Source organism: Palaemon carinicauda, chromosome 25, assembly GCF_036898095.1.
Source record: "Palaemon carinicauda isolate YSFRI2023 chromosome 25, ASM3689809v2, whole genome shotgun sequence".
NCBI lineage: Eukaryota > Metazoa > Arthropoda > Malacostraca > Decapoda > Palaemonidae > Palaemon > Palaemon carinicauda.
Window position 1 is genome coordinate 22,078,207 of NC_090749.1, and position 23,382 is coordinate 22,101,588.

The following is a 23,382-nucleotide window of genomic DNA, read 5'->3' on the forward strand; positions in this document are numbered from 1 at the left end:
AGAGAGAGAGAGAATAAGTATATTTTACAAGGGTATACGAACAAATGAAAAAGAGATTCATTCTATTATCTAATAAAAGGATGTACAGAGAGAGAGAGAGAGAGAGAGAGAGAGAGAGAGAGAGAGAGAGAGAGAGAGAGAGAGAGAGAAGTACTTTTTACAAGGGTATACGTACAAATGAAAAAGAGATTCATCCTATTATAAAATAAGATGATAGAGAGAGAGAGAGAGAGAGAGAGAGAGAGAGAGAGAGAGAGAGAGAGAGAGAATGAGAATTTTTGCAAGGATATACGAACAAATGAAAAAAGAGATTCATTCTATTATCTAATAAAAGGATGTACAGAGAGAGAGAGAGAGAGAGAGAGAGAGAGAGAGAGAGAGAGAGAATACAAGTATTTGTATAAATAGCAGGGGTATATAATTCGAGAGAGAGAGAGAGAGAGAGAGAGAGAGACTACGCATCTGTCAAACTCAGTCTTGCAGACGACGCCATAAGGATGACGTCATCATTTAAAGACCGCTATTTTCATTGTTTGGAAAAATGATTGACTATTTGTTCTTTCTACAACCTTAGGTAACATTGGCCTTGCTATAATGTTCCCGAGGGCGTTGTGGAAACAATGTACATACGAACTTCAAGTAAACAAACGCATACATTATAACTTCTATACATCTTTGGCATCTTTGGCTTCTGTTTTCTTGTTCTCCACTTACTTTTTGTTCTTTCTATCACCTTATGTAACATTGGCATTGCTATAAAATTCCAGAGGACGTTGTGAAAGCACAATCAACATACAAACTTCAAGTAAATAAACACATGCATTATAATTTCTATATGTCTTTGGAGACTTTGTGATGTGTTCGTAGGTGGTAGTTTTCATTCACCTACCCTCTACCAATGTCTTTCATTTCTGCCAGAGGTACGAGATTTCGAAACATGAGAGAGAGAGAGAGAGAGAGAGAGAGAGAGAGAGAGAGAGAGAGAGAGAGAGAGTTGAACATTGTTATTATAGTATTTGTATAAATGGGAGTTTTAAATAATTCGAGAGAGAGAGAGAGAGAGAGAGAGAGAGAGAGAGAGAGAGAGAGAGAGAGAGAGAGAGAGAGAGAATAAAAGTATTTGTATAAATGGCAGTGGTAAATAATTCGAGAGAGGGAGAGAGAGAGAGAGAGAGAGAGAGAGAGAGAGAGAGAGAGAGAGAGAGAGAGAGACTGCGCACCTGTCTAACTCAGTCAGGCAGACGACGCCATAAGGATGACGTCATCATTTAAAGACCGCTATTTTCATTGTTTGGAAAAATTATTGACTATTTGTTCTTTCTACAACCTTAGGTAACATTGGCCTTGCTATAATGTTCCCGAAGGCGTTGTGGAAACACAATGTACATACGAACTTCAAGTAAACATAGGCATACATTATAACTTCTATACATCTTTGGCAACTTTGGCTTCTGTTATTGTAGTAGACTTCGTTCATCTACACTCTACAAATGCCTTCCATTTCTGCCAGACGTACGATAGATCGAAATATAAGTGAAAAATCGCTATATATATATGCAAAATTACACACAAAGACGATTTTGTCAAACTAAGTCATGCAGACGACACAGTATGGATGATGTCATCATTTAAAAACCTCTATATCTTCGTTATTTGTAAAAATAATGGGTTGAAACTTCTAGAGAGCATGTACGATATGTTTCTCTATACAGAGAGACAATAAAACGATTTTTTGAATTTTTCAAGTTGGTATGCCAAAATACCACCGCGGACGGTCCCCTTAAACTTCTGCATTCCCTTCAATTTTGCTTAGCTCACGAAATCCACCTTCTCAAGATTCCATTGTCGCGATCTCTGTAAAGATGGACCATTATTTGGTCTATTTTCCAGAGGTTCCTTTAGAGAGGGTATTGATTTATTGGGTTTTACGTTCGTCTTTTTCTTTGTATCCTTTTGATCTAATTGTTGAAGGGATGGTGGACCTAAATTTTAATTTCTGATTCATCTAAATTGTCTTTTGGTTGATCAGAAACATAAACAGGCCAAATATCAAATTTATTTGATGGTATAACTTTATTCAATGTTTCTTATGGAAGGAGGTGGGAGATATGGAGGTCTCTCTTTTCCTATTAAAAGGTGGTGAGCTACCAGGCTTTTTACCTTCCCCACTACAGGAGATAAGTTGGTTCTAAGTGGAACCTCCATCAAATCAGTCCAGGACATGGCCTGAGAAAGGTTAGCACTATTGTTGGTAATGAGGGAGGAAGGTTGAACTGAAATGGGCAATGCCCCACTTTTGATACACCGTGGCAAAGCCTCAGAAGGCAATATGCTTGCCTCGTCATATTATAAGATGATACATTTCTTTTCTCTGAGCTACTGGCATTACTACTTGGGTTTGAAGTTTCCTGTGGTATATTTTTTCTAGATTTCAATGCCTCTCCATAGCTGTTTAATTATTAAGTAGTCTTTTCGCATGTCCCACACTTATGTGTTCTACACTGGATTTGTTGAGGGCAGCTTCTTCCAACTTATAAAGCTTGCAGCTCCTATCATTATCATTATTATTATTATTATTATTATTATTATTACAACTTGCTAATAATAAGTTGGAAAAACAGGATGTAAAAGTCCAGGGGCTCCAACAGGGAAAATAGCCCAGTGAGGAAAAGAAAAAAGGAAAAATTAAATATTTTAAGAGGAGTAACAACATTAAAATAAATATCTCCTATATAAACTATATAAACTTTAACAAAACAAGAGGAAGAGAAATTGGATAGAATAGTGTGCCCGAGTATACCCTCAAGCAAGAGAACTCTAACCAAAGACAGTGGAACGCCATGGTACAGATGCTAGGGCACTACCCAAGACTAGAGAACAATGGTTTGATTTTGGAGTGTCTTTCTAGAAGATCTGCTTAACATAGCTAAAGAGTCTCTTCTACCATTGGCAAGAGGAAAGTGGCCAATGAACAATTACATTGCAGTAACCCCTTGGATGAAGAAGAATTGTTTGATAATATCAGTGATGTCAGGTGTATGAGGACAGACGAGATTATGTAAAGGATAGGCCAGACTATTCAGTTAATGTGTAGGCAAAGATAAAATGAAGCGTAATCAGAGAGAAGGATCACTGAATTTATGTTTTGAGTTTCATTTCAAACACCTGGCCTCAAGTGTACACTCTCCATGGTAAAATCTGAAACAAATGCTACAAATTTTCAAATTTTTGCAAACTTTAGAAGGATGTCCAAAATTGAGACAATTGAAACATCGTAGTGGCTTGATGGAAAGGTACAACATTAATTCTTTCCTTCTCAATAACAATGTGGAAAGGCACATCAGCATCCTGGAAAGTAAGGATAATCATTGACATTCCAGGAATCGCGTGTACTTTCCACATTGTTCATGGTCACATGGCCAGTATTTCCTCTTCTGTAGATTCATACAGGTCTTTATTAAAGACTACTCCTCTTCCGTAACTAAAATTTAAGTGGGGTCTGATATCTAACATATCATCATCACTACTTGTCTCAAGGTTAGACAGAATTGCTGATTGCGTGCATGACTTGGCACGAATAAGGATGCTATTTTTTTCAAAGCGAGATATACAGGGTGACAAAAAAAAAAGGTCATCACCTAAACTTGAATAACTTTTGAAATAAATAATCAATTCCTTTTATTTTTCAGATTTACGAAAAAAAATGTTCTAAGAGTCTACCAAATTCGACCTTCAAGATGCCATGGACCACTGAGGAAAAGACATTTATAGTTGAGGCATATTTTCGGTTGAAGTCTATCCACGCAGCTCAATCACACTTGAATAACTTTTGAAATAAATAATCAATTCCTTTTATTTTTACGATTTACGAAAAAAAATAATGTTCTAAGAGTCTACCAAATTCGACCTTCAAGATGCCATGGACCATTGAGGAAAAGACATTTATAGTTGAGGCATATTTTCCGTTTAAGTCTATCCACGCAGCTCAATCACAATTCAAAGAACGGTTCAGATATCAAGAATTTCCTGTCCACTCAATGATCTACAGATGGGTCTCAACAAGTTCAGAACCCATGGGATTGTGCATAACCTTAATTGTAAAGACACTAACAGACAATCACACTCTGGACGACCGAAATCATCAAGGACACCACACAACATTCCTGCAGTCAGAGACTCCGTTGTCCGCAGCCCAAGCAAGTCTGTGCGACGGCGAAGTCAGGAGCTTAGAAGAATTTTGAACGCAGATCTCCACCTGTATCCTTACAGGCTAAAAATTAAACACAAGCTTTCACCTGACGACATGAGGAAGTGAGTGATCATGTGCCAGTGGTTTTGTAACAAGATTGACACTGTGCCAGACTTCCTTGACAATGTTTGGTTTTCGGACGAGGCGCATTTTCTGTTGTCAGGTCACCTGAACTCAAAGAACAATATCTTCTGGGGTAGCACACCCCCTGAGCACTGTCTGCAAAGGCCATTACACTCAGTGAAGTGCACTGCCTGGGTCGCCATCTCCAAACATGGCATCATTGGACCATCCTAGTTCGAGGACGACAACGAGCGGTCTGTGACAATCAACACCGAGCGATATGTCCAGGTGCTTGGCAAGTTCTGGACAGCACTTGGTCGACAGAGAGGAGTAGTCAGGGTCCTCCATAGGTTCCAGCAGGATGGTGCCACCCCTCACACTTCAAACGAATCATTGGCATGGCTTCAGCGCGTTGCCCTGACCGACTGATCAGCCGCAGGTGTGATCCCGAGTGGTCACCGTATTCACCGGACCTGAACCCCGCCGATCTTTATCTCTGGGAATACCTTAAGGACAGGGTATATGGAAACAACCCCCAGACTATCCCTGACCTGAAAGCAGCAATCAAAGCAGCAATAAGAGTGATCCCGAGGGAGCAATGCAGGAGGGTCATCAAGAATTTGTCTGGCTGGATCCAAATGTGCCTGCATCACCGGGGAGCTCATTTGGAGCACATTTTGGAGAGCCAGTGAAACAAAGAGTGTTTGTTGTACAGACTCCAAACTTTGGAGATGTCTGCTACACAGGCTTGACCTAATATAGCTAAAGTTTTGTGTCAATCTAAAAAATATTTTGGAAGTTATTAGTTTTCTGGTGATGACCTTTTTTTTTTTTTTTTTTGTCACCCTGTATCACCCGGTGTAATGATCCTACCTTTTTCTGAATTAGTTTGCAAATCCTTAAATAATTCACAGTACTCCCTTCAGACTCGCCAACAAGCCATATCGGTGGTTTTGGCTTTCCCTGGGAAGTCATCATTAAATCAACCTCTTTTTCAAACCAGTCAGCAGGTCTATACACATCTAAATCATTTGTTATCTTATCACAAAGGTACCCTTGAAATCAAGTTATTAATTCTAATATCATTTTTGATACATAAAGTATTACATTAAATGTTTCTCAATGATTATTATAAGATATCCTTGAATGCTATTTTTCATTTCCAAGTTTCATTGTCATTTCTTTTATCAACACATAACAATTAAATGCTTTATATAGCTTATCATAATCAGTATCTATTGGTATTTGGGTAACATGAAGGATTTAAAGTTTCCTCGTGTTACCCGACTTACTTAGTTCTGAAACATTGGTAGATGGTTCCTATTTTGCTCTCAGGTCATCAACAGAATTTCATTATTTCAATTAGCAGAGGTTGTCAATGGTATCTGCGGTTCGCCACCTGATCCAGGGGTATGGGGAATATTAAGTTTACTCAATTTTTCTTTAGGGGGAGGGAAGAGGTAATACTAGTACTGAAAAAAATCAAGTATAAGAGAAGAAATGATAAGACTGACTCAAATCCCAAAGAGGACCCCATTAACCTATAATGGAATTAATTCTTCCACAAATGACACCTGCAAGAGCTGCTTCCCTAATATCCACTCCCTATCCTACCACAAATGGATGGTACCTCTATGATTAGAGTGACTCAAGTGCATGCTAAACCCACTTGATGGGACTGAGAGCATTTCAAGATTAGAGTCATCCCATTTTAATCATAGTGGCAGGCAAACCACACAGAATGCCGAGAGTCCTATCTCTACAAAACCGGTCAACCCCTGGAATCTGAAGTCCAAGTTTTTTGTTCGAAGATAGTTCTGCGTGGCAGTATGGGAACCCTGACACTCCTTTGTGTCCAATCAATATTGGGTAGTTAGTAAGACCACCACAGCTCCAACAATTGATTTTGAAAAAACAATTCCAGTCCTGGATACTATGCCCCCGAAAAAATCTGGACGGGAAATGGGAAAGAGTTTTGACAGCAAGGTTGGAGATAATGGATAAATATGATGGAGAATGTAGCAATTATAAGTAATAGAAATGGGATGAGAGAAATATAGAGTCAAAATAAGGTAAAAAATTTCCCAGTTCAAGAGGTCTCTTACCCGTCACCAGGCTTCAGCATGGGAATGATATGCCCTGCTGAAGCCCAATAACTTCATTAAGGCATTCTCTTGTTAAGAGGACTATCTTGATGAAGAAGGGACTCCCTCGAGTCTCCCAGAATCAGCCAATCATCTAGATACCGAACCGAAGGAGATGAATGCCATTCTTGTGTACCCAGGTGGACACTAGGGTGAAGATCTGCATGAATACCACAGGTGCTATGGACAGGCTGAAACACAGAACCTTGAACTGGTATTTCTTTCCTCCTAATGTGAATCTTAGGTACTTACTTGAGGATGGAAGCATGTAGATCTACACATACACATCCTTGAGGTCTAACAAAATCATGAAGTCCTTTGGTCTGACCATCTGGGCCTTCTCCATCATTAACGAGGTCTGATGTACAAACTCGTTCATGATCGAGAGATTGATGATTGGTCTCCAGCCTCACTATGCTTTTTCTACATAAAATAAGCAACTGTAGAAGCCTGGAAACCCTTCCAGAACCTCTTGGAGAGTATCCTTCCCTAGCATGGTCTAGACTTTGCCCCAAAGGGCCTGTTCCTTCAAGGACCCACTCACGTAGGAATTTGACATCGTTGCATAGCGGGCCAGAAGAGGGTGAGAGCTCGTGAATAGGACCATGCATCCCTCTATTAGTATGGAAACTGACCAAAGTTCAGCTCTGTGGAACATCCATCTCTACCATCTGCTCTTCAGGCATACTCCTACCAGTAGATTGACTGGGGAATGACATCTTTAGCGTGATCATCCGCGTCTACTTCTCTTACCTCCTTGCCTCTCCTCAAGCCCCTATGTTGAAGGGGCTGTTTGAGGGCTTGAGTCTGCGCTGCCTGCTTCACCTGGGAGCTCCTCTTCAACCCATGAGCCTTATCCGGAGAAGATCTCTGTGGTGGAGGTACTGCTCAGTGGGAACATGAGGTCTCTGACCTATGGAGGAGTCAGTCCTGGCTTGCCTTCCTCCATCTCTTGGCAACAGCCTCGATGTCCTCCACGTTAAATAGGGAATCACTCAAAGTGAAATTGTGCAACCTAGTCACTTCTCTCTTTGGTACCTGCTGCTGGAATTTTGCAAGTACCTCATTGTGGCACCTCAAAACCCAATTTACCCACTGGTTGACGAAGTTCTTGGTTAGAAACTCAAGAATCCTAGACCCCAAGAGGAGGAAGGCCAACAACGCTTCCTTCCTCTGAAGGATGGAGAAGTCTTCGTTCTTCATGAGATAACCTACCGTTTTAATCGGTAATCCAACCATGAAACTGATTGCAAAGAACCACTTTCCATGTTGGTGATGTCTCCCACAGAGAAGTGTATTGGCAAGGTTACCAGTTTGGCCAAAGAAAAGTTATGAATTAGAGCCAAGATTGCTGGATCTATTGGTAGAGGATATATATTATCCTCTACCATCTGAAATTACTTCCACTGCCGGATGTATGGAGAAGGAAGTAACCAAGAGAAATTCACATATCAGAGGCACCGAGGTTCCGGCCACTTGGGTGTAGGCCCTCTACTTTGCCACCTTCATTCCCCTTAACCGCGGTAAGGCTACTTAAGTTTTAGTGGGTCTCGGCTTATAGGAATGTGTACTTGCCCTCTGCAGGGACCTGATCAGGCTCCCCTATACTGTTAATCCTCCTTATGAAGGACAGGACTTGCAGAAAGAGGGCGGTCAGCCTACCCCTGTTCAAGGGGCGAGATCACCCAGCAGGGGAGTGTTTGCCCTCTGATTCCTTTCCCTCTTCTGTGGCACAATCAGAATTAACTTCAGCCTCTCCCATATCAGGTACTGACTAGTACGTAGCTTGGTCTTCAGACTGGGGATGGGGGGGAGGGGGTGGCTGCCTAACCTCGCTACTGCATCTGGGATCAGATGGAAAGTCACTCCTATTGGAGGACTCTAGCAGGATGATAGAAACACCCGGGGAAGGAATTTTCGGGGAACAAACAGTTGGTCAAGAGACTGCCTGCTTCACTGTCTGGACAAAGTGCAGAAAGCAAGGGAAATCTTTCCAGAATGGCATTTGTTCCTGAATGAGCCCCATGCGCCTGCTTCCTTGGCTTAAGTGGATTGCCAAGGAAAAGGAGGAGCTGAGATGTCAGATCATGTACATTCTTCTGCTTGTCTTCCCTACAGAGGTGAGCGCCATCAACATGTCCTTATGAATGATCAGCCTGTAAAGGATAATCTACCCTCCTTTGCAGGGGAACTCACTGTTCCTACCACAAATTAGACAGAGTATAAGGAGAGAGCTAGCAAGGCAAAAGCTGATAAGGTACGCTTGAGCGCGCATCCTTCTCAGTTTGCAGAGGTAAGAGGCAGTCTACCTGTGTGCGCTCATCTATCTGCACACTATGGCACGCACCAGCAAGGTAGAACTGGCCTTTGCTCTGGAAGATTTTTCTTGCACACGTGAGTCCAGATGGGAACACTTGCCAAAGAGAGCAATGCATGTAGCAGACGTAGCATGCACACCTTCTTCAAGCATATGAGCTCATCCTCCCACCTCATTAGGTGGTAGGGTGTGTAACCCAGCGCAAAACTCGTCCACTAGAAGTTGGTCAAAGCGCCAACTTGCTAGCGTGTCATGGAGGGCAGGCTATTGCTGAGCGCTTGGGTGAAGACAGTGAAGCAGGTTCTTCCTTGTGAAAAGGAGAAAACAAAGGCGCAAGCTCAGGAGATTGGCCTTGCTTAGTGCTACGCTGTGCCCTGCAGACACGACAACAAGGGAGAGGGATCGCAGGCAATTGCCTCCAACCATCATCGTACAGCTCTGAAAAGCTGTGCTCTAATGGACTATTGAAGGGCATAGATGAATCCAAACCTTTCAGTGGAAACCCTGGAGGGAAACTTCTCAGGAGAAAACCATAGCTCCTCTGGACAAGAGGGATGATTAACCACTTTTGCCTCCGACGGCAAATCTCACAACGAGCTGGGGAAGGGGAGCTTTCCCTCAAAAGGAAAGATTGCCCAACACCTGGTGGAGAACAACCCTCCCTCAGATGGGAAGGTTGTCCAAGACCTGGAGGCGAACCTCCAGGCAGGTCACTCAGTCTCCCTTCCAGCTGAGCAAACTCAGCCAGAAGATATACTCCTTGAACCGCCCTTAGGACGTAGCCGAAGTTTGTCCCCGGGTTCACTCCCAAAGGGATCTGCCAACTAGTCACTCCGAGGAGTGCTTGTCAGCAACTGCTCTCACCTCCCCGACAAAGCAGAGAGAATGTCAGGTCAAGCAGAATCTGAAGTTAAGACGGACGAGTACGAGCAAGAATATTTCAGTCCTTGACCTCTGGAGTCTCATGGGGGAAAATCGGAATCAATCCCTGAGGAAGATGTCCGCTCCCATTGCGTACCTATCCACAAGACTTGCTGCAACCTTTGTTTGCAAGGGGAACCCGTGAACTCCAAGGATGGCCAAAGCAGATGAATTGCATTGACAGAGAGAGAGACTCGTTTATGGTGGCAGGCAGTGCTACTTTGCTAGGGGGAAACAACGGAGGCCCCCGACACGTAAGGTTGTCCCGGAATCACATGAGTAACACCGTACTCATCCAACTCCCAGGGCAAGTCAAGCGAGAATCATCATGGAGAGGTCGAGTCGACAGAGATTAATGGCGAGGATTCTTCCCCTTCGAGGCTGACCTTTAAGTTAAGGATCCCTTTTTGCCTTCTTCCGTCCCCTGCTAAACGTCAACCAATAACAGGGCAACCACTATCGACAGACTTGGTAAGTAGACTCCTGTTTGCAAGAGTAACCCCTACACGCAGGACAGACACAGTGAGGATCCATCTCCTCTGCCAACATGAAAGTACCACAACAGCATCCTTCATTGCTGGGAAAAACCTGCATACTTAAAGATATCATAGGCAGCCACACCTGAAAAAAGAATAAAAAGGAGATTTTTTGCTATTAGACTAGTTATTTAAAAATCTTTATTTTACAATTTCTATATCCAACTAAGCCGAACTAAAAAAGTGACGGTTGTTTACTAGTTCTGATGTGAACAGGGAGGTGAGTCTACCACTGCTACCGCCCTCCGTTAACTGGCGGAGGGTAGTTACACCTTGCAAAAGCTTTAACGGCAGGTTTTAGGCTAGCACCAAAATAATACTCCTATGTAAAGAGCATACGGTTTGTATACAGTGCCGGAACAAATCACTTTCATGCACTTAATTCTGAGTTTTAGCTATCTACGTTATTATTATTACTAGATAAGCTACAACCCTAGTTGGAAAATAAGATGCTATAAGCCCAAGGGTTCCAACAGGGAAAAATAGCCCAGTGATGAAAGGAAATAAGGAAATAAATAAACGATTTAAGTAATGAAAAATTAAAATAAAATATTCTAAAAACATTTACAGCAGCAAAATGACAAATTCATATGTAATTTGTATATTTCCTAACGATACAAACATTAGCTATTTATTGGGGGTATTACTTTTGGCGTAGCTGAAATGACAAGCCATTATTTAAAGTTTAACGAGGGTTAACTACCCACACCGCTAGTTAGCTGGGGTTATGGGAAGGTAACTTGCTACTGCTCCCACTCACACACCTGTGATTTAGCTCACTTTGCTTGGAGGTAGGACTTTAAGGTGGATAGGGCTGGCGGATAAGTTTGTATAAATAGCTAAGGTTTGTATCGTTAGGAAAAATACAAATTACATACGAATTTGTCATTTGTTCCATAACTGGAATAAAAACCATGCTATTTATTAGGGATGACTCCCCCATTAGGAAAGGTGAACGTCCCAGCCAATCAGGCTTTTGGCTTTACCCGTGGGCTCCTTATCTGAGTATGTCAGTACTCAACAATAAGAAGTCCCTGCACCTCGCTAAGCAAGCTGTGTGTTGAGATATATAGAAGTGTGACCGTCCAGTTAAAGTTATTCATTAGCCTTTGGAAGGAAAAACTGTTGTAACCAAGACTTTCCCAATACCACCTCGCTAGGGTATGGGGACGCAACAGTAATAGTCTTAATACTAGGTACACAAGAAAGTATGGGTTACCTGCAGTGGTTTGAAGTTGGCTTGTGCAGAGAACCCAGGATGCAGCTTTCCCAAAGAAAGGGGAGGATGAAGAAAAGAATAAGAGCCAGTCAAACCTTTTCATTCACGCAGACTAAAACCTGGTAACAATGCCCTCAACCTTCTGCTACTTGTCCAATAAGGAGCTTGACGTTGTGCAGCCACCACAGGACCGATAGGAAACGTATCGAGTCTCCTGTGTGTCAGGTCTTGCAGGTAGTGGGATGTGAACGTAGTTTGATGTTTCCACACCCCAGCTTGAAGAACCTGCGTCACTGAGAAGTTTCTCTTGAATGCCAGGGACGTAGCTACACCCCTGACATCATGATCTCTGGGGCGACGTCAAGGAGGAGGGTTTGGATTCAGTGCATTGTCCTGTGCTGATGAAGAGTGCAAGCACACGAAGACAGGCTTCTGTTGTTTTCTTGAGGTACAGCCTCAAACTCCTCACTGGGTAGAGTAAGAGATGATTATCTGTTACAGAACGAAGACTCGAAATTTGAAGTAGTCAAATCGAGGATCCGCTACTCCTAGGTTCTGATTCTTAGCAATAAACTCAGGGACGAAGCTGAACGTTACGTCTCCCCATCACCTTGAATGGGCGATGTCGTTTGAGAGACCACTAAGTTCACCGACTTGCTTGGCCGAAGCCAAAGCTAGCAGGAACACCATCGTACAAGTTAGGCGGCTATCTGTTGCCTGGAGTAATGGTTCATAGGGAGGTCTCTTAAGAGACCTGAGAACTCGAACCACGTTTCCATGGGGGAGGTCTAACATCAGACTGAGGACAGGTAAGTTAATTACTCCGTATGAGTAAGGAAAGTTCTAGCGATGAGGAAATGTCCATTCCATTCAGTCTAAAGGCGAGGTTTAAGGCTAAGCGATAGCCTTATACCTCTGAGACTGACAGGCACATTTCTTCTTGCAAATACGTGAAAATCTCCGTTATTGCTGGAATAGTAGCATCGAGTGGAGAGATACCCATTTCACGATACCAACCACAGAAGACCTTCCACTTTGCCTGGTAGACTGCTGCTGATGACTTTCGCAGGTATCTAGACACCCTGCTTGCAACTTGTTGTGGAAACATCTCAGAGAGGAAATGCTGGATTATCTCCAGGCGTGAAGTCGTCGCAAAGCTACGTCTTTGGGGAATATGCTGGCACGTGGTTGTTTGAGTTTATGATGTTGTGGAGGAAGTTCTCTTTGAGACTGTCAGGTGTTGCAGAAAGTCTGTAAACAATTCTGCATGATGCCATAGCTGAGCTATGAGGGTCATCAAGAGGTTGACCGATGCTCTAGCTTTGTTGAGTACCCTCCTCAACAGACAAAATGGGGGAAAGGCGTAAACGTAGGTGTTGTCCCACCATTGTTGGAATGCATATTGCCAGAGAGCCTTGGGGTCTGGGACTGGGGAGCAGTACAATGGGAGCCTGAAGTTTAGGGCCATTGCAAAGAGATCCACTGTTGGAGAACCCCACAAAGTCAGAACTTTGTTGGCTACTAGATGATTCAAAGACCACTCGGTACTCGCTATCTGAGGTGCTCTGCTCAGGTTTTCAGCGAGCACATTCCTCTTGCCTGGAATAAAGCATGCCGATAGTGATATCGAGTGAATCTCGGCCCATCTCAATATCTTTACTGCTAGATGTGATAGGGGCTGCAAAAAGGTACTTCCTTGCTTTTAGTCGCTCATCACCACCACCGAGTGGCCCACTAGGAACCGTTGGAACTGTAGGAGAGCCAGAAAGACAGCCTTCATCTCTAGGAGATTTATGTGGAGGTACTCTTCTGACACCAACTAGATGCCTGAGGTCGTGTGGTGCAGCACGTGGGCGCCTCACCTTTTTTTTTTTTTTTTTTGGAAGCGTCTGAGAACAGCATCAAATCTGGGGGGAGGAGGAGAAGATCCACTCCCTTTCATAGATTCTTGTCGGCCCCCCAACATTCAAGGTCCGTCTGTTCCGCTGATCCCATGGGGATCCGAATGTCCGGAGAATAGACAGTGACCGAGGAGATCTAACCACATCTGGGCTGGAAGTTCTTCTCGTCTGAGAAAGGGTCTTGCAACCTTTCTCAGCTTTGCTATTCTGTCGTCTGATGGAAAGGCTTTGTGTAGATTGGTTTCTTTTATCATGCATAGGTATACCAGTGTTTGTGTAGGAAACAGGGAGGACTTCTCTAGGTTTACCATGATCCCCAGATCTTTGCAAAGCCTCAGAAGTTTGTTTTGATGTTGAAGAAGGGTTGACACCATGTCTGCTAGGATTAGACAGTAGTCCAGATAACGAAGGAGACGGATGCCAATCCTGTGTGCCCAAGATGACACTAGGGCAAACACTCTGGAGAAGACTTGAGGTGCTGTGGAGAGACTGAAACACAGTACCTTAAACTGGTATTCCCTGTTGTCTAGGCTGAATCCTAAGTACTTCCTTGAAGACGGATGGATTGGGATCAGGAAGAACGCGTCCTTCATGTCCAGTGTGCACATGAAGTCCTGTGATCTTAACGCTAGTCTGACCATGTCTGCAGTCTCCATGCTGAACGGGGTTTGCTTGAAAAACTTGTTCAGAGCTGAGAGGTCGATGTCTGGTCTCCAACACCCTGAAACCTTTATCACAAAAAAAAGTTGACTGAAGCCTGGGGACCCATTGAGGACCTCGCTTCTTCAACAGGGTCCGGGACTTCTACCCGATGGGCCAGCCCCTTTGTTGATCCCATGGCAAAGGAGTCTATTGACACTGAATTGTTCAGCCCCAAGTTGCTTCCACCAGTCTTAGCAACGTTTTAGGCATCCCCTTACTGGTGGACAAGCGGGGGTAGTGCCTATCCTAGCGTTTACAGGCTCAGCCATTCCCTCTAGGATATTTTCCTCCCCTGGAGATCTTGGTGCTTTTCCTCTCCTTGGCAGGAAAAGGCTTTTTAGACACAATGGTCTTCGCTGCTGTCTTGTTCGTTCTAGTCTTAGCTGGATGGGACTGCTAAGGAAATGGTGGTTTATAAGGCTTGGAAGTCAAAGCCCTATGGAGGAGGGAGTCCTGATGGGACTTCCTCCATCTCTCAGCAGCATGTTCCATGTCCTTAGGCTCGAACAGATAGGCTCCCTCTAGTGAGGAATATCTGAGCCTAGTGGTCTCGGCATTTGGGACTTGTTGGTGGAACCTCTGAGACATCGCGTCCCGATGTTTCAAGATAGTATTAGCTCAAATGTTTGAAAATTGTGGGCGAGAAACTCGAATGTGCGAATACCTGAGAGCAGGAAAGCCGCCACTGCTTTCCTGGTACGTTCCTTGGAGAAATGTTCAGCTTGTACCAGGATTCCCAAGGTCCCTAACCAGACATCAAGCCACGAAATAACTTGCATGTCGTACTCAGTGACCTTCTCCTGGTTAAGGAATTTGGTTGCCTTGAATGAGACCTGTCGATCAGAGTCTCTCTCTAGAGAGACCCTTGGTGAACTCTTCCAAGGAGTGATGGAGAGGTAGAGCTGGACGAAGCTCCTCCAGAATCTCAAAATACCTCTGTTGGACATGAGGAGGTGGGAGAAGCTTTTTGGTAGAGACTGAACGTTGGGAGGAGGCATGTTCAAAGAGTTTTAGGGCAATCTTAGCCTTGGCACCCTTCAGCCCTTGAGACCAGGGCCAGACTGCACTGGTCTTTGAGGGTTTCTAGGTGCCAAAGAAACAGTATAAGACCGTGTCCTTGCTTTCCCGTGGCGGTATCTCTGGGTTGGGAAACCTATCGAGAACCCTTATGAGAGTCAGAACCTACCAGCATGCATTTTATGCCTATTTTTGCTCTCCAATGTTGGACTTGCAGCAAAGTCTCCCTCTTCCATCACCATGAGCTCTTCTTTGGGTGGGTCACGGACATCACTCGAGCTATAGGCTGTTTCTGTAGAATTAGAAGTCCTAAATGAGGACTTTGGAAGAGTCTTGGAGTCCTTGGACTCCTTCTGAGGAAGAACATAGGACTCCAGCATCAAAGGCCGAGAAGATGTGTCCCTCCTGATTTCCGTTGGTGGTGGGGAACTCTCCGAGTGAGGGGAGGCTTCATCCAAAGGTGGAAGGGATGAGGGCCTTTCTTCACGCAATTCCCTAGGCTGATAAGGTAGGACACTATCTAGAGGAAGATGCAAGAGGAGCTGGCCTTGATGGTGTAACCGCAGTCAGCTTTACCCTCGAAGAAGTGGCTGAATCTGAGACTCCTCTTTTCCTCTTCAGGGGAGAAGTCATAGTTCCTTGCAGAGGGTCAGCTGTAACTGTAGGATGCTCCGAAGAGTGGGCAGACAGAGCTGGATTGAAGGCCTGTACCACTGCCCTGACCACAGCACTGAACTATGGCTGTTTACTGACTGACGCACTGTCAGACAGATCCCTTAAGAGGAAATGGACTGAAGGTTCCCTACAACGAGTCTCTGAGGAAGCAGTTTCGGAATCCTGAACCCTTCTGTAGAGGCCCGATCCCCTTTCTCCGCCGGACGCGCTAAAAGGCGTTTGCGGGGAGGGGATCGAGGCGATGGTGACCCGTCAATGTGATGTTCCTATTGCTAGTCAATGCACGAATGCGCAGGTGAGCGCTGGCGCATTGGCGAGCGCTGGTGCATTGGTGAGTGTAAGTGCACAAGAGAGCGTTGGTGTGCCAGAGAGCGTTAGCATGCAGTAAAGCACTGAGCAGCTTCTTTAGAAAGTGTAGGAGAGCATGAGCGCGTAGAAAGACTGTGCGCAGGGTGTTGTGCAGTCGGAGTGCAGTCCCCTCCGGCTGCACGAGAGTGCGGGAGCGTAGTACGACGCTGCGCTTGAGGTTGCTGGAGAGCAGCTGTAAGCTTTGGCAGTGGAGTGTGCTGGCGTGCGGGCAAGAGTGCTGGTGTGCGAGCGAGAGTGCTGGCGCGCAGGAGAACGCTGGCGCGCTGGAGATCGCTGGCACACAGGAGAGCATTCTAGATGTCATATAGGAGAGCCGGAGACCGAAGTTGCGCGCTCGCTGAGGTTTCGGCCAGCTCTGCTGCACCGGCGATCGTAGGTTGGCTGGTGAGTGCTGCCGAGCTGGCAAATGTTGCTCTCTTTATCGAGGTTGCGCTGGAAGGTGCTGAGGGCGAGCAGATAAAGGCTGTTTGTCTTAAGGCCGCTGAAGCGTTGTAGAGCGCTGACGAGCTGAAAAGCAAGGCGCTCTGTAAAGCATAACAGAGCAGACTTGCGCTGACAAGATGTTGGTGAGTGCTGGTGCACTGCAGGGCGCTGGTGAGCTGAAGAGCATTGGCACGCAGCTGCATGCTTAGGTTAGGCCTCAGGAGGCTGAACTGGAGACAGGAACGGTGATGGTAGGTTGGCTGGTAGGATGCACAGGAACAGGGATGTGCCCTTTGGAATGGCGAACATCCACCGATGGAGATCGCGAATGATCTACAGAAGTCGAGGACCGAAGTCCAAGGACTAGCAGTAGCATTGTCGAAAGGTCCAGGAATGGGCGAAGGTTGAGGGCCAGGAGACGACTAAAGCAGAGACTCCTCTCCGGGTGACAGCTGCGATGGCGAAGATGAAGTGCCGAAGAGGCACCCTTTAACCGGTGGTGAAGGATGACCTCTAAGGCGGAGTCGAGGGCAAGCTCTGCAAAGGAGATGCCCTTTAGAGGCTGTTGGATAAGCAAGCTGACCATAAGCAGTAGGATTTCTCCGAAGAGGAGTCTCTATGAGAGAACTCCCCGGGGAAGAGAAACACTCGCAGGAAACACGTAGGACTAAGTTTCCCCTTGAAGGATGATTAGGAACTGGGGATATTAAGTTGACAGCAACAGCTGGAGAGTCTGGAGGAGCAGGGGCGTCGGCAGACACCACAGAAGACACTCCTGACACAACGATGTCGACAAGCGCAAGAAGATCTACCTCCAAAGTCGACGACAATGGCTGCACACTTGCACCCTGGAGGATGAGCTGTAGCAAGGAGTCCTTGGAGGGCAGACCCAGAAGCCCCAAAGATGACCATACCTGTAAAACAGAAGACATAGACAAGGCCTCACCCAGGGGGAGAGGTGAGGCAGCTTTGCTAGGGGAAGCAACACCATTTCTTGAGGATTGGGCTTGGCAGCAATTAAGAGGGTCTACGCTACTACTCGATAGTCTCTCGGAAGAGGACGAACGAGTAGGAGCTTCAGAGAAGGTTGGGAGGCAGAAGAAGAGGCCTTGGGGTTTTCCCCCTTCGAAGGAACCTTCGTAAGAGAAATATCGCGCTTAGACTTCAGCTTCCGTCATTGCCCAAACCTCTCCCACTGGGAGGCAGACCACTTCTGACACTCACTACAAAGGTTGTTATTATCACACAGTTGACCTCTGCAAGCGGGACAAAGGGTGTGGCGATTGGTCTCCACGGCTGACATATAGGTTCCGCAGGGCTGGCCATCGAGTCCAGGGCAGGTGCTCATGGTCACAGAAGTCAACACACACACACACACACTAACACAAAAGAAAAAACACAAAGAATTAATGGCAGTCCAATAATAACAGTGATGGATGAGGAACGGCAACGACAGTACACCATCCGAGTCAGAAGTAAAGTGAGCTAAATCACCGGTGCGTGAGTGGAAGCGATAGAAAGCTACCCCCACCCCCGCTAACTTGCGGTATGGGTAGTTAAATTTTAATGGCTCGTCATTTCAGCTACGCCGAAAGTAATACCACTAAATACATAGCGTAGGCTTGTATTCCAGTTATGAGACAAGTAGAGTTTTCAATTATGGTAGATGATTGTGGAGTTTCTAATCACATAAGTTTTACAATTGCAACAAACAGCTAATCCTAAGGAAAAATACCAATCGTGAAGAGCAAGGGCGAGGCAAGCAACGTGTCTTGCAGAGAGCAAAAAATCCGAATGTTCCCCTAGGTTCAAATCACAAAACCGCAGGGCACAAGGAAACCTCGGGTTCATGCCAGTAAGCTCTCGTAGGATTTTCAAGCAATGAGAAGGGTCCTAGGTCCCTTTTCTATTGTAATGTATAATGGAAGAGCATGCAAGTCCTCTACAAGTGATGAGAAGGATCCTAGGTCCCTCTTCTATTGTATTGTATAATGGAAGAGCATGCAAGTCACCAAAGAATATACAGTAGCATTTGGTTGAGATCAACAGTTGACAAACATGGTGTAATGTGTTCCCAAAAGAAACAACTTTTGGTACGCATCTTTTCCCTTCATTCTCCTAAAAGCTAAAGGGTACATGTGCATGAAAGGATGAGAAGGGCAAAGCCCTTAATACTACCGGTAGTGTGTATGTTCATTCTAGTAGGAGAGGAAAGGTAGCCGGCGTGTAAGCAGTTGTATCACATACCAATGTGTATCTTCAGGGAAGAAATGTTATCGTTAAGAAATCTCTAGCCTCGCAAAATTCATTGGGAACAAGGATTTATAAAGTTTCTCGCCTTACTAGAAGGCAAATGTGAGCTCTTTTCAGATGAGCACGGCATTCTTGAAGGTTGCGTGGGAAAAGTAGATCGCATGCCAACAGGTGAGCGCACTTGTGCGTGACTAGATAGTAGCGAGCGAGCATGTGAATGCTATAAGTTTCATGAATGAGAAGTGGAGGTCAGGCAGGGGAGTGTTCTTGAAAAACAGCTGAGATAGTGAGTGATCCATTGCAAGCATGAGAGGAGGCGCTCCCATTGCTGGGTGTGATCAGATGCGGTGGCACTCAAGTACGAGCGTGCAATCGTGAACAGAAGGGTCAGGATTGCTGACAAGTGAGATTGCACTAGTGTAAGAGAATATAATCGTGAACAGAAGAGGTGGTGCTCTCTTAGGAGCAGTCGAGCACATAGCAACCCACTCATGGGTAAAAGCAAAGTAGCTCGTAATCTCACTGTCTTCCTTCATCCTCGGTGATGGGGTGAGCAACACTGTACGAGGGGGTTCCAGGTCACCAGCCAATAATTACTGACACCTCATAAATTTTAAGTCAAAATTCCAGCAATTCTGATAGAACACACTAATAAAGAACGAAGGTTTGCATTCATATAGGAGCAAATGAATTTGTGTAGTCAGTCAGCTGGGAAACTATTGCTACCAATAATGTCTATTCAGCATCAAATATATATAAAACCTGATTGATAATGTATCCTGATCCAGGGATGGATCAAGGCATAGGTAAACTAAGTGGCTGCTTGGGGTCCCAATGCCATCAGTGCCCCCCTCCCCCCCAAGTACTTAGCAAAATACTATTCAAGTAGTAGAAAATAGAGAAGCAAAATTTCTAAATAGGCAAATTGAGTACAAAATTATCCAATTATCCAATATATTTAGGAAGAAATGTACTATATATTCCCCAAAAATGTTCAATAAGATTTACTCACGATCCACCACTGTAGTTTGGCCGTTATTCTTGTACCGTCTCTCCTGAGAAAGCTGCAAATCTATTTGATCAATGTGTGGTTAAGATTATTTCAACCACAGACTTCCCGTCATGTCTCGGAAAAGGATTTATTCCTCTGGAGAAAAAAGAAAAGAAAAAGAAACACCAGGATAAAAATTGGTTTGCATGACCATTTATAGTTAGTTCTTGTAGGTGATTAGCAATTGGTTAGAATAATTCAAGTGCCCCTTTTGAGTAATAGAAAAACATTACTACAGATAGTACAACCTCCCTTAGATAAGACACTTATAACATAACATGCCGAAGATCCGTCGTTCATGCAACTGTATGGAAAATTTATCCTACTGATGCAGTTTTCAGTTTTTCTCTATCTGCATTGCTATATCATTTACACTGCAAAAACGTCAACGCAAGTATGTTGACAAAACGTTGATTCAAATTGTATTTAGGGAAAGTTATTTTTCGAATTAAGGCAGCCTATCTTGCATTAACTGTTGAAAGACAAGAATCTAAGATAATCTAAGCCTAACCTAACCTCAAATTTAGCTGCATTTTTAAAAAGTCACTTTTGGACAACTGTTTTCTCTTGAGTTTGATAATGGTATATTAAACACACTGAGCAAAGTCAAATAGCTTATGTAGCCTACTTTTAGATAATATTTTTCAGTAGCCCAAGATGTATTTTAAACCCCAAAATAATTCTACTGCTACTTTTCATGTAAGATGATACAAATATATTATCTGCTTTTAATTTTAAAAGTTTTTGAGTTGTGGAGAGTCAACTACCATAATTAAAGACGATCGGTTTCAGCTAGTTGTCGCCATCAAAAACATTTAAAACACTTAAAATTGGTAGCTGATCTGCTATGGTTTCTCTTGTAATTTGACATGATGGATGCCCGAGTATTTTGCAGTTATGATACAATCAAAATAAGTTATAGAAATGTTAGCCATTAAACATGTTGAAATCAACCAGTAAATTTCAGATAGTCCCTAAAGTGAAGAGGAGAGCGAGAATGGAGGGAGGAATCTAACCTGCTGATTTTGATTGGGTTTTTTTTTCTGTTTTAGGAAATTTCAAGGTTTGGGGGATTGACCGAGGCTTCTTAAATGCAAGAGATTCGGCCATTTCGAAATAGCTGTATGGTCGACTGAACAGAACAGCAGCTATCAGCGTCCAACTCAAAACTAATAATAAAACATTAGGGTCGTGTATTGTTTGAACAGTAAGTCTCAAATACTAGTCTTGCTCGATTTAATTTATCAAAGCAGAAGCAACTAAAATAATATATAGTGGAGCCTTTGTATATCAGCGCCAATTCCTCCACCGAGCCTTAAATATGGACACCAACAAGCCTAAATTCCCCGCCCCCTTTAACCTAATATACAAGCTGTGTCCTTACCTACTTACCTAATGGGGGGGATTACGGCCCCCGGGACACCCCGTTATACTGTCGTATTCTTAGCCATCATCATACATACAGGTGGCCCCTATCAAACACACCCCATATATAGTTCTATATTAAAAAATACTGAACAATTTACAGAACTTGGTAAAATTATAGTTACAGACAGAACAGCGTTTTGAACAGAAAAGTTTTGTCTGACGTAAATAATGAGTTTTCACTGAATTTTAACTTCATTTCAACAACAAATATACCCCGAAACACATTGAACCGTCTAAGAACAAGGATATTTTTTTTTTGAAGTCTAATGTCTTTTGCTCCGCCGTGCGCTCGCGGAAGAAAAACACCAAGTTCCCACATACTGAAGAGGTACATGCTGAGCTGCGCACGCTAACCCATTGTTTATTGTTTCTTAGGTAATCGAGTTTATGTTTGCTGTGAAAATAAGGGACATTTTCAATGAAAATGGGCTATGTCTATTGGAAACACCTGTCAGTAAAAAAGCTCACTCTGTCCGTAACTATAATAAAATCAAAAATTTTAAATAACAATATATATATATATATATATATATATATATATATATATATATATATATATATATATATATATATATATATATATATACATATATATATATATATATATATATATATATATATATATATATATATATATATATATATATATATATATCATTATTAAAGTCTGTATCCACATTACAGTGGCTGCCTACAGTAGGTCATGGGGTTGAAAATACTGTATTTAGAGAGGACATAAGATTTTGCAATTTCTAATGTCATTATTAATATTGTACTAAACTACAATAAAACCAATATGGCACAAAAAATACAATTGAAATCTAATAAGTGAAAATTGAATATGGACCATTTCGTGAATTTGCAACCACCACTCGGTTAGTTATGCCTTTACATTGCATGAAATGATCGAGCAAAAGTAATTACTAGGCACAGATGCTGTTGTGGACCAATGGACGCCATCAATCCAATGTTGCTTGGGGTCATCATAAGGGCTTCAGCCGGTCATGTCATATAATTAACTTGTACCTTTGTAATTCCGTAACTATAATCAACAATAAAGAGATCCATTGGCAATATAAACTTACTTTTGAGCACAATAAAGGATGAAGTAACGAAGAATCAACGAAATTAACTGGCAGGTAATTTGAGAAAGACGTTATAACCTGTCATTTTGTTATGGTTATACAGAGAAGAATGAAATCGGAATTACTTCCTAGAATTTCTAGAAGACTCCCTAAACAAACTGACAATTTGTGAAAGAACTGTCAAACTTTCCCCCAAAAAAGAAGAGAATTTCCCCCTAGCACTCTTCAGCGCAACGTAAAATACATTTCATTTATACTATTGTATCTTATAGGTAAAATATACAATTTAATTGATTTCATAGATTTTTTATGTAACAATAAACACTAAGATTTGGGTTAATGCAGCATACTGATTAAAAAAACTCGTCCCCAAATATACCAGATATTCCAAATTTGGGGAGAATTCCCTAGAAGCAGACGCCATGATAGAGAGACCTATAGAGCCTGTCAACAAGCCAAAAGAAAAAATATAATCAAACCACATATAAATATTGAATATATCTCTTAAACACTATTAATATTAAGTTTCAACGTATTTCTGATATATTTATCTTAATAAGTTATATTTCTTATATATTCTTCACAGTAGGAACTTGAATAAAATTTATGGACTCCTCGATGCTATGGACTCCTATTGACAGTTAAATAACTAAAATTGCCCACTTTAACTTGCTTATACTTTAATATACCAATTGTGTAAGCTTTAAAATTATCCCTAATAAATGTTTATCCTAGAGGATATGTAGTAAATGTATCTTAAAGTTTCGTATTATTATATATTCTAAGCCAGTAATTCTCTGTTTACTTTAAAACACGATAATTTAAAGGTACAATGCATATGTTAGTTGGTAAAATAAAAAATCAGCTGACTTTATAGCAAGCACACATGGTAAAAATAATAAAAAAAATATTTGGATAAAACATAGTGAAATTTTCAATAAAATTGCTTTAGATTTTATCAAAGTTTAAGTTTGATAAATAAAAGTGGATAATAAAGCTAGATATTTTTTCATAATTTGGAATAGTTAA

The 23,382-nt window shown here is 42.9% G+C and overlaps 1 protein-coding gene across 5 annotated transcripts in view; it reads right to left on the reverse strand.

The window, feature by feature from the left end:
- The window catches only part of LOC137618650 (zinc finger protein OZF-like), a 91,672-nt gene that overhangs the window by 25,076 nt on the left and 43,214 nt on the right, over positions 1–23,382 (reverse strand). For 2 of the 5 annotated variants that reach the window (XM_068348777.1, XM_068348778.1), the window contains exon 3: positions 19,802–19,936. The exons of 1 other annotated variant lie outside the window; for it this stretch is intronic. The gene's annotated coding sequence lies outside the window, so the exon portion shown is untranslated. Of the gene's footprint in view, positions 1–19,801; positions 19,937–22,353; positions 22,493–23,382 lie in introns of those variants that run through there. 2 more of the 5 variants (XM_068348779.1, XM_068348781.1) reach the window with 2 other exon arrangements.